Source organism: Perca fluviatilis, chromosome 24 (assembly GCF_010015445.1).
Source record: "Perca fluviatilis chromosome 24, GENO_Pfluv_1.0, whole genome shotgun sequence".
Lineage (NCBI taxonomy): Eukaryota > Metazoa > Chordata > Actinopteri > Perciformes > Percidae > Perca > Perca fluviatilis.
This window is the reverse complement of record NC_053135.1, coordinates 8,366,879-8,385,256: the sequence shown is the minus strand read 5'-3', so window position 1 is coordinate 8,385,256 and position 18,378 is coordinate 8,366,879. Positions and strand designations below refer to the sequence as shown.

General features: G+C 39.3%; 1 protein-coding gene across 4 annotated transcripts in view; it reads right to left on the bottom strand.

The window, feature by feature from the left end:
* The window catches only part of LOC120554598 (interleukin-1 receptor accessory protein-like 1), a 276,632-nt gene that overhangs the window by 227,569 nt on the left and 30,685 nt on the right, over positions 1-18,378 (bottom strand). Inside the window, exon 1 of one of the 4 annotated variants that reach the window (XM_039793601.1) lies at positions 4,062-4,516. The exons of the other annotated variants lie outside the window; for them this stretch is intronic. The gene's annotated coding sequence lies outside the window, so the exon portion shown is untranslated. Of the gene's footprint in view, positions 1-4,061; positions 4,517-18,378 lie in introns of those variants that run through there. 4 annotated transcript variants of the gene reach the window in all.

The window sequence follows — 18,378 nt, the reverse complement described above, 5'->3', positions numbered from 1 at the left end:
TGCAGTTAATGCTGCAAATGCAATGGCTTGCACAGTCCCCCCCCCCCCTGCCAATTGGCATTTTTTGCAATTTGTATCTCCACACCAACCAATGAATGTCACAACAAAGCCTTCATGAATGAGTAAGCATGGATCCGATGAAGTGAGGAGGAGAAATGGGAGGAAAAATTGCACATTTTGCTTCCCCTGGCATGCAATTTCTATCCTCTATCCACATCTCTCTAAAAGCTATCTAAAACACATCAACTTCATCTTTCTAGGCTGGATGGGCCTCTGAGGATCACCTCCAGACATGGCACGATGACAGTGGGTCTGAAAAGAAAGAATGAAAATGATAATTCCGCTTCTCATTCTACCGCTGATTAAAAAGGAGGGAAAAAAACATACATTTTAAACGTCACTTGCCCCTAGCAAAGAAAAATACTGTATACTGAGGTAATTGATCATGCCTTAGATGGCTGTTTCATCAGTGCAACACAAGTATTTCAGCGCCTTATTCTTCATTTTAGCTGTGGTACAATTGACCAGCACAACATTTAAGCTCCATGGTGTGCTACACTGTCTGACCCGGGGTCCTTTTATTTTTTGCAGTAACAAATAGGAAAATAAAGCGCTCTTAAATTGCATTTGACTAAGGTCATCTTTACGCTTTGATCCCCCAAACACACACACTTACACAGAGTAGCTTGCATATGTATTTTTTCAGGAGCAATGTAAAGAGACAGTTGGAAATGATGCCATTACCAAGCGTAACTCTGTTTGGATATGAATGCCATTACATGCAGAGAGTAAATAACGCTAGCAATGCAGCGGCAAACGCTCAGTTCACATCCATACAGGAAAGCATTCAAGTCAAGGTCTGAAAAATAAGTAACCCATGAAAATGATTTGCAGAGAAGACCATTCTTTTTGATATCTCTCCACTGAATAACAGCAGGGAAGGGCACACATAGGGCTGAAGGGCCACAAAGTGAATGGGGGGCCAATTTTAAAGGTCATTTATTTTTCCATACAGCCTCGGTTCCCATCAGTGAGTGATCATGGTTGCTATGTTTTCTGAAAGGGACACATCGGTTGAGTTTCCTATTTCTGCAGGACACAGATTATAGAACAAAGAAAACTTCTGTTGAACTCTTGATTTGGCCTGACCTGCATTGTGGTTACAGTTATTTGTAAATTGTAAATAATTACCTTTTGTGTGTAGAAAGAGTGAAAGCTTGCGGAGGTCCACCAGATAGATATTTACAAATTGAGGGATCTCCAGATAATTAACATGACAGGAAAACAATATACATTTTTCTTATTTAATAGTTCTTAGTTAACCCATCAAGCCTCTAAAATAATTTATTTAAATGTGAGAAGTCTTATGGGGAAAAGAAACCTGACAAATTTTCCGCAAACTGTGATGGGGGTCACAAATAGACACTACTTCTTTTTCAAAGGGATCACGAGCCAAAAAGGCCACAAGCCACTGCTTTAAAGAAAGGTCTCCTAATGTAATCTGGCACTTTACTGTAGCTAAACTAGAACAACGACTGAAAAGTTGTACCTGAAAATACTGAAGCCTGAAAATGCATACTGTTGATAGATTGCAATTTTGGTATTCACCCCGTCATGAATCTCCTTTTTATGGGCGATGCGACATGCCCAGACATATTGTAATCTACCTGATCTACCATACTTGTCAATTCATGACATGATGGCTGCAACAAAAATAAATAGCTTTGAATCAGATCGATGCCCAATGATTGCGATGGAAAATGGAACAAGGCGTGGGGAAAGAGGGATCTCATCTTCAAGGGAATTGGATTTTCAAAAGATTTAACTGAGAGCACGTCTGTTATGCATGTAGTCCACAGCTTCTAATGCTCAAATTTCACAACAGCCAATAAGTCTGCACAGCAGTACCCAGCAAGAATGGAAGGTGCTCATGCTGAAGTATGATATTTGCACACATACACATACATAAATACACAAGCTGGATCACCTCTCGGTATTTCCATTTCCCGTCGGGCCTTATTAATGTAATTTAATAGCCATGATTGAGGTGGCCCTTCTGAACTTCCACTCCAACATTCTTCCTCACAAATCCTCATCAATTGCTCCAATTGCTCCTCACACAGAGCCAATATTGCACAGCGAGACAACCCTTATTTCCCACTATATTAATGAACTCTTTCATTTAAAAGCCTTTGACTACCCGCCCCCCTGATTGCAAAGCCAAGACCAATAGGCCTTGGTGACAGCTCCTTGAAAATTAAAAGGTATCAATCAAGACAGGAAGGGGAAAAGCTTGTGATGTCTTCAGATCCTTCTGTCTGCCACAGAGAGCATTGCAAGCTGAACATGGTCAAGTGCTATTTGCAAATGCTTGTCAAGGTGTGTTTTAGCACATTTTAGTTTTAGTGGGGTTTGCCTCATGAAAATAGGAAAAGAATATTAAATAGTAGTTGTAATGGGAATGGCTGTTAATTCCAAAGTAACTCATTGTACTGTCTGTCTGTGCAGCTGCACTGATGAAGTATTTAAAACTGCACTTGAAATTAACCTGCCAATGAAATTACATGTTATTGGTGCATTAACATGCCCTTTAAACCTACACTTAATTCATCAGGGAGCAGAAGAGGAATGCAATGCCGCTGGGTAAACTTGACCAGCATAAAAAAAAAGTGCCAATGCTTGATGACATAATCTCTGTCTAAATCAATTTCTGTGTGAGAGCACTCGACTCAGCTCAATATGTAGCTGCAGGGCTTCTGTTAAGTGGCCACTGCCACTTACCTATAAATTCATGTGCTCTTGGTTGCTCCTGTGGCGAAGCTTAACACCAAATGTTGGAGATGAATAAAGATGTTATTAAAATAACATCATAAACCAAGCATGATGCAAGTAGATTTTGGAGCAGTGGAAATGGGGAGCAAATATTACTGTTGACAAAATTAGACAATCGGATGTAATTGATGAGGTGCTGGCTGAATGTAATGCTTACACTGCCTGTAGGCCTTGGCCTTAGATAAGGTTATGGTTTCTAATAGATTTACAAAAACACATGAGAAAAAGAAGCATCTCTGCAGCAGTTGTTGCTTGATAAAATGGTGAGAAGCAACTTGCAAGGCTACAGTACCTTTTGTAACCCATCTCTGTAGCGTGTGAAGAAGGAGAAGAAAGATTTTGCCCTTTTTTTAAGACAGCATTTGCTCTAACTTTACAGCAGTATCAATTTCTGATTCCCAAATATGTTTAACTGGCAGTCCCCAGTCTGGTCTGGGCCAGAGTGGAGCGCCAATATTCATGGGCCAATCATAGGCCATCATCCATACAAGCACGGGAGGGAAGCAGGGGATAGGAGTTGAAATACTAGCAAATACTGAGGAGAGGCACAGAGAGCTGACTCGCCAAGCAATCACTCAGCAGAAATAATGTGAAATAAACTGAGCCCCGGTTCTTCTCGCCTACCTCCTCTGACACACATGCGCGCTTTGTGTGTGCACGCACAAAGTGACACGCACATGTGCACAAACTCGCATACACCCACTGACACAAGCAGGCAATCGCGCACTTCCCACAGGTGCACACACAAACACACTGCTGACGGAGCGACATTCGAATGCGCACAGTTTTTCACAAGTTACGTTGAGAAAATCAAAAGCTCGTATCCACTGACACCGTAACCGCTGTGCCTGGATAATTGTGTTTTACTAAAGAATACAGAAGACTTCAGTAGTGCACTTCGCTGTCGTACTGCAGCTGTGAGCACTTCCACTGAGGAGGCTCCATCCGCAACTAAAGCATAAAGACTGACTGGGATCCATGCGTAACTGAGGGAAACCGTTCACTCCAAATGCGCATTTAAGTGCCGCATATTAGAAGATCATGAATCCGTTTGTTGTAAACGCATCGATAAGTAGGCCGAATGTAAATCTTTGTACCTATATGAAACGTCAGCGTCATCCAAATTAATCGTTGGTGCCCACAAACTGGTTTAAACATATCCACAGAAGGCAGCACGAGCATCTAAACAACTTTGGAAACGTAAATATCAAAACACAAATTGAACTTACCCACAAGCAGTTTCCAAATGATAGCGTACACTCTGCTGTCAGTTCTGATAGCCCCACACCATCACGGTGTATCAGAATCTGTTCTGGTCTACAGAGTAAAGCCTTCAACCGTTTTAAAAGAAAACAAGGAATCGCAGCTGTGAAATAGTCCACTTCTCCAAAAACGCAGCGTCTATCCCAAAATTACATATTGCCAGCCTGGACTGGCGTAAATCAGAGCACAAAAACACCTGCAGCCGGTCACTTTGAAAGAGCAAAAGAGAAGAAAATGAAGACAATCATGACAGTGATTAGGGGAATGGTCGACAGAATCAATGAAGGCAATATCAGAGGAGGCAATTAGTCTGATTATCCTATTAAATCAGTTGCTAAGCCGCTGACAGCCACGCAGCCCCGGCAGGTGAGCACCGCTTTAAGCAGGACTACACGAGCGCAGATTTCCAAAGTGATGTGCAAAAAAAAGACACATCGAATGCTCTCTCTCTCTCTCTCTCTCTCTCTCTCTCTCTCTCTCTCTCTCTCTCTCTCTCTCTCTCTCTCTCTCTCAACGCGTGATGCGTCAAGTAAGCATACATTGACAATACAGCCCAGGACACGAAGGGATGTGACATCAAAATAAGAGCACACTATTAACGCGTTTGTATTCACAGGCACATGACATGGTAACAACTAGGACGCAGGTGTAGCCTATTTTCTTGCTAAATCTGTTCATATCTCACATCTGTTCATCAGCTTTCTCTTTCTGTTCTCAATATAAATGGATTTTCCTGGACGGCTTTTACTTTGAAGAACACATCAGAGGCGTTGTTTGCTTAATCTGTCTGGTTTGACTCTCGTACCAATGTGAACGTTCCTAGTTAGACCCGCGATCCTCTGGACTCTTCATCCTCTTCCTCATTATGCGCCTGTTTCGAGAAATAAATTCGCAATGTGGTTATTACTTTTACCTGGTTATAGGGAGTGCTGAATAGAGCGGCAGGCGGTCAATGCAGTGCTGCACAACTTTTGAGGATAGACGCACTGCCGCCCAATGGAAAGAACAGAAAAGGTCTGACGTGCACTGTAAAAATACTCTTAAACGTATGAGTTGATTGAGTCAGTATCATATCAGAAATATGGTCGTTTCTTCTTTTCTGGTGATCATGAAAAAAATATAAAAAAACAACAACATATTTGCACAATTGTTTTGTGATCATGACAACAAAAACACATTTCTCCCCACCATCGGAATTACAGTATAAAGAAGTCAATCAAATTGACAGTTATTTTTCAACTATATGCAACCCTGTCACCTAAAAGGATGTGGATGTTTGTTTGATCCATCCATACACCCCGACCCACTGTCTACGCGGACTTTAATTAGAAACGTATTTGTGATATGTCAAAGACAAACGTAATCTGGGACAAAATAACTTTCCCTCTAAACGTAATACATTGTGCAGTTTTTTTGTATGGAAACTAATAACTTAAATTTTGTTAGGACATCATGAAGAATCAAAGCTTCTTATATCCAGACCACTTAATAATTAATAATCATAGAATATAAAAAATTACAAGTTTGCCTCTTTGGCAAATATAATATTATAGAAATTAGAAATCAGTTTGTCAGATGACACCTTTCTTCCTTGTAGAAAATTGCTGAAATTAAAGTGAAAAATAAAATGCTTTGGGAACAAGATTTAAATTATTTCACCATGTTTGCAAATTGATTATTACATTACATTTAGCTGACGCTTTTATCCAAAGCAACTTACAATTATATATATATATATATATATATCAGAGGTTGCACACCTCTGGAGCAACTAGGGGTTAAGCGTCTTGCTCAGGGACACATTGGTTGATGTATCGCAGTGGGAATCAAACCCAGATCTCCCACACCAAAAGCACGTGTCATATCCACTGCGCCATCACCACCCCACATTGACTTTAAGAATACTGTGAGAATAAATGACTTACATTACGTACATTTTGCAAAACAAACAATAATTTTAAAGACGGAGTGGTTATAGAAATCTTCAATGTGATTTATGGTAATTTAGAGGAACTAGTATAAGTTCAATATTGTGGAATAGTAGTACTATAACAAGGCAGGCCATTCAAATGGTATGTAATTATATGCAGGAGCTATGCTTGACCTTGCACAAACCAGACCTTCATTTTCAACAGAAACTGGTTCAAATGTTCCAATGGCACACAATTAGTTATAGGCCCCTTTTCTACTTCTAGGCTTATAAAAGCACTCATGTTTTCATTACATTTTGATCCAAGAGAAAACTCTCCAATTGCACTCACAAATAGATCTCGACTGAGAATTTTTTTTTTTTTTTAACATTTAAATTAGGTCTGCCAGTGGGCTTAGTTTACACTAAAGTGCAGTATATTAACATCTGATACCAGTATTCAGTCCATTGTATCAGCATTCATCACCATACTTTTCCTGTTCAATATTAACTACACACTAAGATGAATCTGACAAGTCCACTGAAAAGCCTGGAAGGATTTCAATCTGCACAGTTCAGGTATTACCAGTATTTATGAGTAACCAAGGACTCACATCCAACAGGCAAGAGACAAAACCCTGAATCACTAAAGATGATTAATGAACAGTAAGGCTGCCTTTCTTCCTGAACTGGAAAGGTGTGATACAGATTAAGGACTGGCAGGTAAGCCTCCCGGTTGGTGAGGCAGGCCGAAAAAAGGGCCTCATTTGATTTCCCTCTCACTGGGCCACCCCTGTCAAGACTTTGGCCTCTGGCACAGCGTTTCTGTGAGGCGAATTTCGATGAGGGGAGGGCTTTGAGGAGGAGAAAAACCACCCTCCTCGGACTGAAAATGTGCACTTGTGAGCTTTCTTTGTCATATACAGACCATGGCATGAATAGAGGTCCCTTAATGAGCAAAGAAGTGGACAAACACGGCATTGATTCCCCCTTCTATCTGAGGTTGCCGTCCGCAAATGGCCTCAACTCAATCAACCGCTTAGTGTGCAACTTTGAGGACAACTGTCTAGTGAGGGTCAATTGTTTGCTGCACTTTTTCTCCTGGTTTGAGGATTTGGACAACAGCCTGGAAGACCACTGGTGTGGTGTTAAAATAAATGTAACATTCAAAATTCCTGACGTTTTTCATATCTTGTAACATCTTTATAGTGCATTTTGGATTTGTCCAGTTATGCTCCCCCATGTGTTAATGGTTTCATGATTCACTCTCAAAATTCATTTTATAAACTCAAAAACATCATCGCTGAGATCAAAACAAGGCTGTTTTCTAAACTTCTCAAAAGCTGACAATTTAGGAATTTATTTTCATTTGACAACTGTATGAAGCTTTATACTGTTCCAATTAAAAATGACACATCTACTCATGTACTGTGTGGAAAACATGTCATGTGTTCTTACTAAATTATAAACTACATGAAAGTGAAGCTCAGTTTGTGAATCATACACTTTGAAAGACTTATTTGAACCATTAATTTGAAGTTAAGTGTGGAGATGTAGCATTTTGGAATGAAACTTTCATAAAGTTGTGGTGAAAACAGTATCTCCCTGACTTTTACTTTAAAAAGGAAAGATGATGAGGAGGGGAAATCTTCTTAATCATCTTATCTAATGACTCAAATGAACCCTAAACCATATTAGAACTGAGGTTATCTTTGATCGCATGTACAAAACAAAAGTAGTATTGGTGCAACCCTACTTTAAGACACCACAGCATACTGTACACCCAACTGGTTTTAAACAATGCTGAAATACTGATACTTAGCAAGGTTATATGATAAAATAAACCAAGGGTAAAGGCACATGTATGCTATTCAATCACCTCTATATAGGGGCACTAGAAATGAACTGAGAATATACAATAAACACAATCAAACGGTGGAAAACTTAAATGAACTGGGAAGCAAACCGATTCTGGAGTCTGGACACAGCTTAGGTTTTTGCATAAGACATAAGTCCTTGGTTCAGTCTGCTGATTCGGTTTAGAAATGTTGTAGTCTAAAACTTTCTTACATGTTTGCTAAAGGTCGGCTTGTAATATGGGCCTGGCTAGGTTTTTTTTAAGAATAAACACACAACCTATCATGTTTCCCCTTTTTACAGGACAGAGATGCAGGTGCGACAAAGTCTTTCCGGTTACTGCAAACAAACTAGAGGTTGCAAATATTTTGTTGAAGTAATCCTGGAGTCAGCTATATTAATGAAGAATGCTACTTGTTTAGATATTAGCATCCCAACCAGACATTGCTACGGGCACTCTTAATATCATTTATTTGGCGTATAACTACAGCGTTTTCAAAGGCTTTTTGGTTAACCTACTGCAGTAAACTGTAAAAAGGCCTAGCCATAAGTCCCTGCCCTGCTTCCTCAGCTGCATATTTTAACCTCATTTGGACTGGGAGTGATAATCAAACATCACTTAAGATGGACTGTTTTCAGAGAAGGCTACAAATTTAATTGGGGTAATGAGGTCACTGAAGGAAGCCTCCAAGCCCTTCTCCAATTACTGCCTACAAAACAGAGTACCAACAGGACTGAGCAGAAAACATCTCAACATGTCAGTTATTATAGTGTAACACACAGATTAACCAAGTGTGACCCTTCCTATCAAACCAATAATGCATGTTTTAATTTGTTCCTATGCTTGAATAATGGTACAGGAGGCAGCAGGAACAAATACATTTAAACTGCACCTTTTACAGTGGATGAGTTGAACTTGCACACACACTACATTGTCAGATTCCTCTAATAATAGGGTTGTATGATTTGTAGCAAAAACATTTTCAAGTGAATAATTTCTGACAGCAAGAGGACATAACCTCTTCCGCAGAGATGTTGTATGTGTGTGTGTGTTTTTGGGGTGATGTCATCACACAGTTAATGCATTATTCACCGCTCATCTCCAATTCAGTTCAGCTCCCCAGAGAAGATTTAATGGGATTCAAGTTGAAAAAAGTTTGAATGTGGTAACACAGTGCTTCTGCTGAGGCATGTGTTTTGGACATTCGTGGAAAGCCGTAGCACCATTTTAGCACCACCACTCAAAGCTAATGTGAGTAAGCTGATCTTATCAATCAACAGAGTTCTTGGATGTGACAGCAGTGTAGTTCACTTGTAGTCCGTTGCACACAGATCAGTTTGAATTATTGTAGAGGCACCAAGTGGCAAACATATTCTGTCTAAGTCTCTTTCAGCATGCTAGGGAAAGAGACACATTGGGTGTTGCAAAGCCACAGCGTACCCGTTGCTGGGCCAAACAAAGACAGACCAGACAATTTGTGCATGATGGACATTGATTTCTCTGACAGTAAAAATCTCCATGTCATGTCAGCTGTGGGAGTCTATTTATTTCATACTGCATGGTACATTCAACTGCGGAGGGAGGCATTCATATAAACATTTTTTTGTTTTGTTCAGGCTTTTGTGGAGCTTGCTCACTACCAGAAAGAATATGTTCGTTTGGTTTGCCTCTGCTATGTTGAGTCGTGTTAGCAAACATCTTAAAAATAGTGATAAAGACACATTCAGTGGTCTACAACAAAATCCAACCTAGGTCTTTTTTTCTTTTCCTCACTAAGAGCTACTTTCTAGCCTTACGTAATAAGAAAAAGCCACTGAACTGACTACCTACTTTCCAAAAATAAATAGTCGCATGCCCTAGCAGAGGTACGTCTGGTTGCAGATATTTTTATAGCCCTCCTGGCCTACATCTGACAGCTCAAAATGGTAATTCTTGTCAGGGATTCACTATTTACTCTTAAAGTGTTTTACTCTTTAGCTCTTCTGAATGGCCTCGCCTCACCCGCCCAAACAAACAAAACAACAGGAGGACAATTGGGGTAAAATGCCCCGGACGTGAACTGCACCGAATAACCACATTTAATTCCTGAAAGTGTAGATCTCTGTCCTCTTTAAAGTAAACTGCAGAGAGGTACATAAGGAGCAAGAATATAAGCCAACCCAAACAGAAAAGCAATTTTACAGGTAAAAGGAAATGGATGATGATAGCTGTTAGTCAGTCACGCCCATCAAAGTCAAATTTAAAGCTCATATTCAGCTTTTGTTGCTATGTTTTCTTCATAGGTATGGACTGTAATGCTTTGCCCAAGTCACAGACACAAGAATTCAATTTGGTTTACTCTAAAAATACCAAACTCGAAAGTGACTTTTGTTTCCCGCCGAGGTACACTTTTAATTGGGCTGCATGAACCTTATGAAGCTAATTGAAAGCAAATATATGTTTTGCATCAAGGATCAAATTAAAGAAAACAAACTGTAGCATTGGCAGACCTTCCCTGGGCCCCAAAAACACCACCCGTAAGCCACCCACCTCAACCTCAGCCTCTGCATGACAACATGAAAGGTCTACAAGTGGTTGAGACAAAGCTGCGGTGCTTAGATGAAGGTGCTTTCTTTGACTGAGTTTTTGAAGCTCTCTAAACTTTTTACTTGTGCAGAAACGAACAAGCTTTAGAATAAAGGGATGGAGTGTAGAGTGCAAGCAGGGTGAGTGACCTGCTGTCCTTAGAAAAGACTTAAAAGGGTGCTAATGGACTGACTAATACTCTTTCAGCCATATGTGGATAAACTGAAGAAAAATTAATTCAATATGGTGTATGAAGTCACCATTTTGCAGATTTGTTCAATATAAATATCCTGAAAAAGAAAAAAAAGCAACCCAGTGCCATATTTAATAGATTCCAAATGCATTTGTCAAATGGTAAAAAAACAGAAAATCCAAGCTCTGTATAGTCCCGCAAGAACAGATTATTCTAATGTAAAGAAGTTTCATATAAACAGAATTCTCAGACGTTTGCAGCCCTCTAATCATTTTTTGATGATGCAGCCTCAATATCTTGCACAGATGAAGTGTAGCACAGATGTATGTGCCCTGTGCAAAAGCAGTCCCTGTGGACTCCTTCACATCTCTTTAAAGTCAAAAATAGGTTAACTATACAGGAGACTGGATGTAAAGCTACTATATTCCTTAATAAAAGCCAAGTGAAGAAGTTACAAATGATTCTACAAAATGATGTTTAATTTGAGGGTCCTGCTTATGGGTTTACTGGCTCACTAACGTGGTTCATAAGCACATTAGTTATGTTGTATCTGTGCTTTCCATGATATGCCATGTCAAAATGTTTTGCCACAACATTATTGAAATTTCTCAATATACCTGATATAGTATCATTGTTCAGCTCTGTGATGTAGCATTGTGGAGATATAGCAAAATATTTGCAACATAGCTTACACGTATTGAAAGCAAGACGATGGTGAAGAAGATCAGCTAAAGCAAAGTTTTCCTCCATTTCATTTCATTTAATTTCTTCAGTTTTATGCCTTCCATTCAGTTACTTTATTCCATTTATTGCAATTAAAATACAGAATATATAGTTGAAATTATACAACAAGAAGATCCGACCAGACAATCTGATTGGTCAACTAGACATTTAAAATGTGCTTAATCAGCATGATAGCACACTTAGAGCCGTTTGAGAATACCATGCTCATCACTAAAAATATATCTCCGCCATTTACATGTCAACATTCCAAAAGTGAATCAAAAACTGTTTTTGAAATGTTTTTATTCATGAAAATAAGCACACCGCCTTGTGTTTATATGTGTGATAATATTCAGTTTAGGAAATCCCAGGATAACTACAAAGTTAAAGTTAGCACAAGGTGGCTGGCTGAGGTTGACTCAGCAGGGACTAGAAACCTTCTGTTGTTCTGTTTTTTTATATTTTTGCGGGCGAATTGCCCCACAATATGAATACAGTTTGATCGTAATTTTTATTATGTTGGTAACCGTTGTATGTATAATCACAATATTAGGTTTATAAGCATCACTGAGGCCAAAGCACACCCTCTTGTGTAATACAGCTTAAAAAATATTCTTTTCATTTAAGAACTTAATGTTTCCCAAATTCTGATCTGCTATGATTCTGTGCTGCCAATAACTGTTATCATAAGAGTAAGATACGGTTTACAAATGGGGTGATGATTTATCCAATTCTGTAACTTTTATTATTGAATTACACTGTTTCCTAGCATTAACATACATAAATTATCTAATGATCAATATAAAGAAGACAGGCAAATAAGAAAATACCACTCAGGCATAAAAGAGTCATTTTTAAAGCCCCACTTTAGTTGTTGGTGTACAGTGTCACTTCTGCCAATGTAGTCTGCATCACAACTGGGACTCATCAAGCAGAATCACAGTCAGTATTGAATAGCAAAACATTTGAAAACTTGACAGATGTGCAGAAACAACGCTGCAGGCCATCATGCACCACAACTTTAAATCAAGTCCCATTATCATGACCGGACTTATTGTAACCTGTTACTAGAAAACTAAGTGAAAGTGCTTCAAAAACAAGCACAAGAAATGTGCAATTTTGAAACTGAGGTTATATGGACTTTATGAAGGATGTAAAATTTTTGCTTCAACTCTGGGTCATGACTTCAAAGCCAACCTATTCTTGCTTTTGGATTTTAATGGAATGTGAATGCACCAGGTCTGATCTATCTATATTGGCCTGCATGTTTCCCTGAAAATGTTGTTTTGGGGATAATAGAGTGATATGAATAAGTAATTCCCCGTGAGCTCTGTTGGGCTTTGTAGTGGTAACTAGGGTATCAAGGCCTTGCACTTTGATATATGAATGATGCATCCAGAGGTCCAATCATGATATTCAGTACACTGAGAAAAAAAAAGGTTTGGTGCCTTCATATGGACATCACGCTTCACTTAATGGAAATATAGACCCAGGTGATCCACATTTGCTTGATGTCAAACCTTAGATCATATTTGAAATGTGCACCTCAAGATGAAGCAGGAAATATTCATTAATACTGACAAGGAAGTAATGAGCTGCAAGTGGAGTGATTAATACGGATTCAAGTGAATTTTGGGGCACTACAAATAGGTAATCTTCCCAGCAACAACCAATAAAAGCCCTATTGGTACAGGATTAGAATAATGTGGGCATCTCATGGAACTACATACATGCAATTCAACTGCTGTTTCCAAAAATGCATAATTCCTCCCACACAGCTGTTCACTGGGAGTGCCATGCTCTCATCCAAGTGTGTGAGGTACAGGATTATCCAATTTAAGATATTATGCGGGGCATATATCACCCAGTGAGACTATCAAAGATGAGTAAGAGCCACTGGTTTGTATTGGCATAAGATCGTGGAGGTTGGTACATTACTCCATCTATTTTGGGAATGCCTTGCTGTAAAATTATTCTGCTCCGAAAAGGTAACCATACTGTTAGAGATCCATGTCCCACTGTATGTCTTCAGAGCCAAAATCCTTATAATACTATATTAAATTATGTTAATCAGCTACGGACACTGGGCACTACTCAGTTTCTCTTCTTAAGTGGAAGGAGAAGAGGGTAAACTAATTTTTTCCAAAAGATATTTGATGAATGACTATCTTTATTTGATAAATACAGAGAGAGCAGCCAGCCTTCTCAAAGAGTTTGATAATGGACTTACTGGGATTGTGAGGAAAGCCCTGAATTGAGGTGTCGGTTTGGTTTTAATTATGTTTGATTTACTAATGATCCTGTAAACTGATCTATGTCACCACTCCAACTCCCCAGTCTAACAAAGTAATGAACTGAAACCCACTGGAGAAGACGAGGAACAGAGTAGGTAGTTAATATTTGGAAGCCTCTTGCTTCTTGTAGTCAGACCAAGTTTAAAGTTATAATTCTATTAATTTCAGTCCCGGCTGAATTGACGACACCCATTGTTAACTGGTGGTGACAGGTGGTAATGGTAAGTGTGATTTAAATGCCGGAAGCGATGGCTTATTTTATAGAAGCATTTTGATAAACAATCACGTTAAGCGCTAACCTTGTGTTTCCCGTTAAGTGCTCCCCAACAAAAGCCACCCAATGTTTCGCCTGTTGAATGCTTCTAAAGTGAGAAATGTTTAATTTCCATTAGCAAAACACAGCTTTGATACAGGTGTAGGAGAGTTAACAGTAAGGCTAGATTACATGCATCTATTTACTGCCAATCGCTTGTGCTGTGATGTCACATCATCACATTTTGACACTTGGTACCTGTAGCCTAAATGTAGGGAAAGAAGTTCAAGCAATTAGTTGAAAGTAATGTTCAACTCCACAAAGAGCCCCATTAGAATTTGGTTGAAAAACATTTCCTTTGTGTGTGTGTGTGTGTGTGTGTGTGTGTGTGTGTACAGAAAAAAATGGAGATTTTCCATTGACTTATTTACAGTTGTTTTGGAGCTGCTAACAGCAATTCAAGCAAGTGCATCTTTTGGCACTTCCACATTCACTTTAGCACTCAGCCTTTGTGTTACCAAAGAGCAGGAAACACCATTTATTTAACACAGTCAGAAAGCCTTCCTATACTCAACAGTGAGTAAACCCGCAACCTGTGCCTTGTCACCATTAATTATAGCTTACACAATGTAGCACATGATAACACATTATTCCAAAATGATTCTGCAAGGTTGAGCTTAAAACACCGTCGCCCCTGAACTACATGGCTGTGTTTTTGTTCTTTCTTTAATGGTTAATAGTTCATTTGGACATAAAGCTCAGACATTTCTAATGGGAGATTTTTATATTGCTTGCAATATCTCAACGAAAACAGAATGCATCGACACTACAAGGCTTTTGAAAAGTTTTGCAAACTAGTGAAGTCACTTAAGTCTCAAATGTTGTCTTCACAACTGGATTTGACGGAAAACTAAAAATTGTGAATGACATAAGTTGTTAGCCTACATGTTCTCTTTGGGTTTTCAAATTAATCATTTGACATGAATGAATAAAATCTTTTAAAAAGGTAAAGGGATTAATAATCACATGAGAAATTATTTTGACTGAAAAAAAGTCAAATCACATGCATTTTGAGGGAACTGCCTCCAAAAGGAATTCTTTCCAATACAACACTATTGTTTCAACCAGCTCATTTCCAACACAGCATTATTGTTTCAACTGGCTGCCCCTGAAATAGACAGATCGAGCTTTCAGTAGAAGAACAAAGCTTTTTACCACAATTCCCAGGGCTATGATTAATGATAAGACTTCCCTCAGGCAATTCCGAGTGAAGGGCAGTTGAGGAATAGAAACCTAGCATGTGGTCTAACTACGGCCAACTAATTGGTAACAAAGCCAGACCCAAAAGCAGGACTTCTTTGTATACATATGGTAAGCTATATTCATACACAAACAAATGGAAATATTGTCAGATAGAGTCTGCAGTGCCTGTGCCTATTCTCCATATCGAGAATGACTTTACATCAATTCGTGGCAGCTCTTGGCAGAAAACGGCGATCGGTCTCTGATGGCATGTAACACAGCTTTGGAGAGCCATCACGCTAAAGGCCAGGTTTGTTTGAAGTTCGCTTTGCAATGCATCAGTGGCGATGACCTAGATTTCCTATCTCTCGTTCCTCCAAGAGTGCAGAGAGAGACAGCCTCGTTTCAGCCCTTTCCATCTTCTAACTATGTCAGCTTGCCTGTAAACATTTGGCACAGAGTCACATCACTGCGTCTCCGTTTCCCCGCAGACCGCAGACAACTCCCTTTTCCTAGTGTCAACTCTTGACTCCCCACGTGTTTTGTCCCCTAGGATGGAGGTGGAAGGCAGATTTTTTTTCCTAAGCTAAATCAAAATGAGATACAGTACAGGATGACATAAAACAAACTGATACATACATGCATACTCCTGAAAGTGTGAGGGCATGTCATCAGTTTACAAGCCTTTTTGAGAAAATAATTACAATTAAAAGTAGTAGTAGAGGCATGTCTGTTCAAAAGGAAAATTAAACACCTAAAAGTTATACTGAAGAGATTTGGGTCATCATGTTCCAGTTTTTTTGGCTCCGACAGGGTACCATCCCTCAACTTCCTGTTGGGAAAGACCATGCGAGTTCTGACCCATGAAATGCAACGCAGGATAAACCCCAGGTGGACCCTGTGCTCAGCAACATGGCTTGCCTGCTTGGCTGTCTGCATGTCTTACAGTCCATCGTCCTACTCTTCTATCCATCTGCTTTCTTGGTGTGTTTGAAGAAATGAACAAATTGCACATGGAGGAAAAAAAAAACTAACACTGTTGGAAGCCCGCCTAGTGCCTCTGAAGTACAGTGTTTATTTTGATCGTATCTAAAGCGGCCACTAAAAAAGAAGCAGGCATTAGCCAGCCATATCTTGCTCCTTTCCCTCGCATCCCTTCTTCCCCTCCTCTCTCCTTCTAACACACCCAGGGGGCAGTCTACAGTGCAGAGTACACTAGAGTGAAGGCACAAGAACAGCACTGAAAACTGCTTCAGCTCAACAGCAAATTCAACAAGCCAGAAAGAGTGCGCCATGTTTTTAATTATGCATGCTGCACAGCATTACATAGCCCTGTCAGTCAGGGAAATTCAGCCTTCTTTGCTATTTCTGCGTGAATCCTTTGTTGGTTTCCTAGGTGACCATGTAATCTGACATCATTAGACAAGTACAGTATGCTAGCCAGAGTTGCAGGTGCCTTGTTCCAAAATATCCACCCTGCTTCTGCCTAATCCTGTCACACCAACTGCCACCACTACCTCTCACTGTGTGGCAATTTTCATTAGAAAACAGGTTTGAACAACTCTGTCAGACCTCAGGATGCCAGTGGAAAACACTGTGTCTCAGGAGTGCAGCGAATTAATGTTCTTTCATGGAAAATCAACCGCACGCTGTAGCCTTGTGTGTGGGATGAATTTTGGCTTGTTCGGCTCTGCTTCTTAATATCCTCTGTGTGCACTAGCAGGTGTAAATATAAAAGAACACCGGAACATGATGGATTGCTCAGCTTCCTCACAGCAAATGAAGAAGCACCAATTAAAAAATTTGTAAAGCAATAACGTTGGACTTACAGTCTGTCCAGGTTCCTTACACAAAAACACACAAGTCAACAAGGACTCAGCGATTGTTTGCTTTTTTCCATTTCTGCCATAAAGATCTCTGAAATCTGAGCCTTTAAGCACATTTTGTTTCAATTGATTTTTCATATTAAGACTTTCTTTCTGCAATGATTCACGTTGTTTATCAGTTACTGTACCTCATAACTATATGTCACAGTAGGTTGTTTGTCATTGCCTTTCAAGATGAACCTATACATGTGTTTTCTAATCTGGCACCCATATTGGCAGGGGTTATTAGTTTAACTGTTAAAAAGTTATGTAAATGAATTCTTTTTTGGGTTAAGGTTTGGTTGAGTTTAGCCAACTAAAGCTACTTGGTTAGGGAAAGATCGTGGTAATGTTTAAAAGAACCCAACATTTAAGTGCTAGGTGACAGAAGGAGGACGGCAGACTCCAATGTGAAATTCCGCACTTTGTAAACCTAACCATCCACCTTGACCTTTTCTCAAAAAGGTTTTGTGGCAGTATAACAACGTCACACTACTTCCATCTTTGGTTCTACGAGAGGAAATACACTATTTGTACAACCAAAAAAGGTCACTTACTGTAACCTTTGCCTTTCACTCAAGAAAATGTAAACATGAGGATGTTTTAATTGAGATTGAGACGACAAATTAAAAATTAAGACAATCTGATAACAAAATGCTTTTATCCCAGTTATCTAATGTGACTTGATTTGGAGGACTACAAAGTAATTTAAAAAAGGCACTGAGAGAAGTAATTCACTTTTCTGTTTGGTTTACAGTTTACTTATATCTATGTCAGGTTTTTAAAATTTGACGAATACCCACCCTCCCCCAATATTTAGGACTGTAAATGTATACAAATTAAATGTTAAATGAGCAAATAAAAAGGAGCAAGTGATGGAATCTCTCTTTTCACAAGCTTTGTTTGGTATTGTCATAAAAGCCTGCACAATCCTAACCTTTTGCTTCCAAAGATGATTGTCAGGCTGAGGGAAAGATGAAACACTGCGAATGTTTTGAAGTGTTCACTATGCTCGTGCCTGTTTGGTGAAGAAGACCTTCAGCATTTGTGGGAAAAGCCTTTGATAATGAAAAAATATATATTTGGATGAAAAGGTGATGATGAAAAAAGCCTTTTGGAATCAGTAATCCACGATTGTAAAGGATATACGGGAAATAAACAAAATAATCAACTGTAGTTCTTTTACAACAACGTAAAGCTCAACACCCAAAGTATACCTAAGACTTCAATTTGCAATGTCTCTTTTTTTTAGTGAATACAATGTCACTGTATCCATCTGAACCCCGTATTACCTGCGGTTACGCCTGCATGATACAGTATGAGTATAAGGATTGTGGGCATGTCTTAATAAAACGTGAAAGTTTGTTAAAAGTCTTGCTGA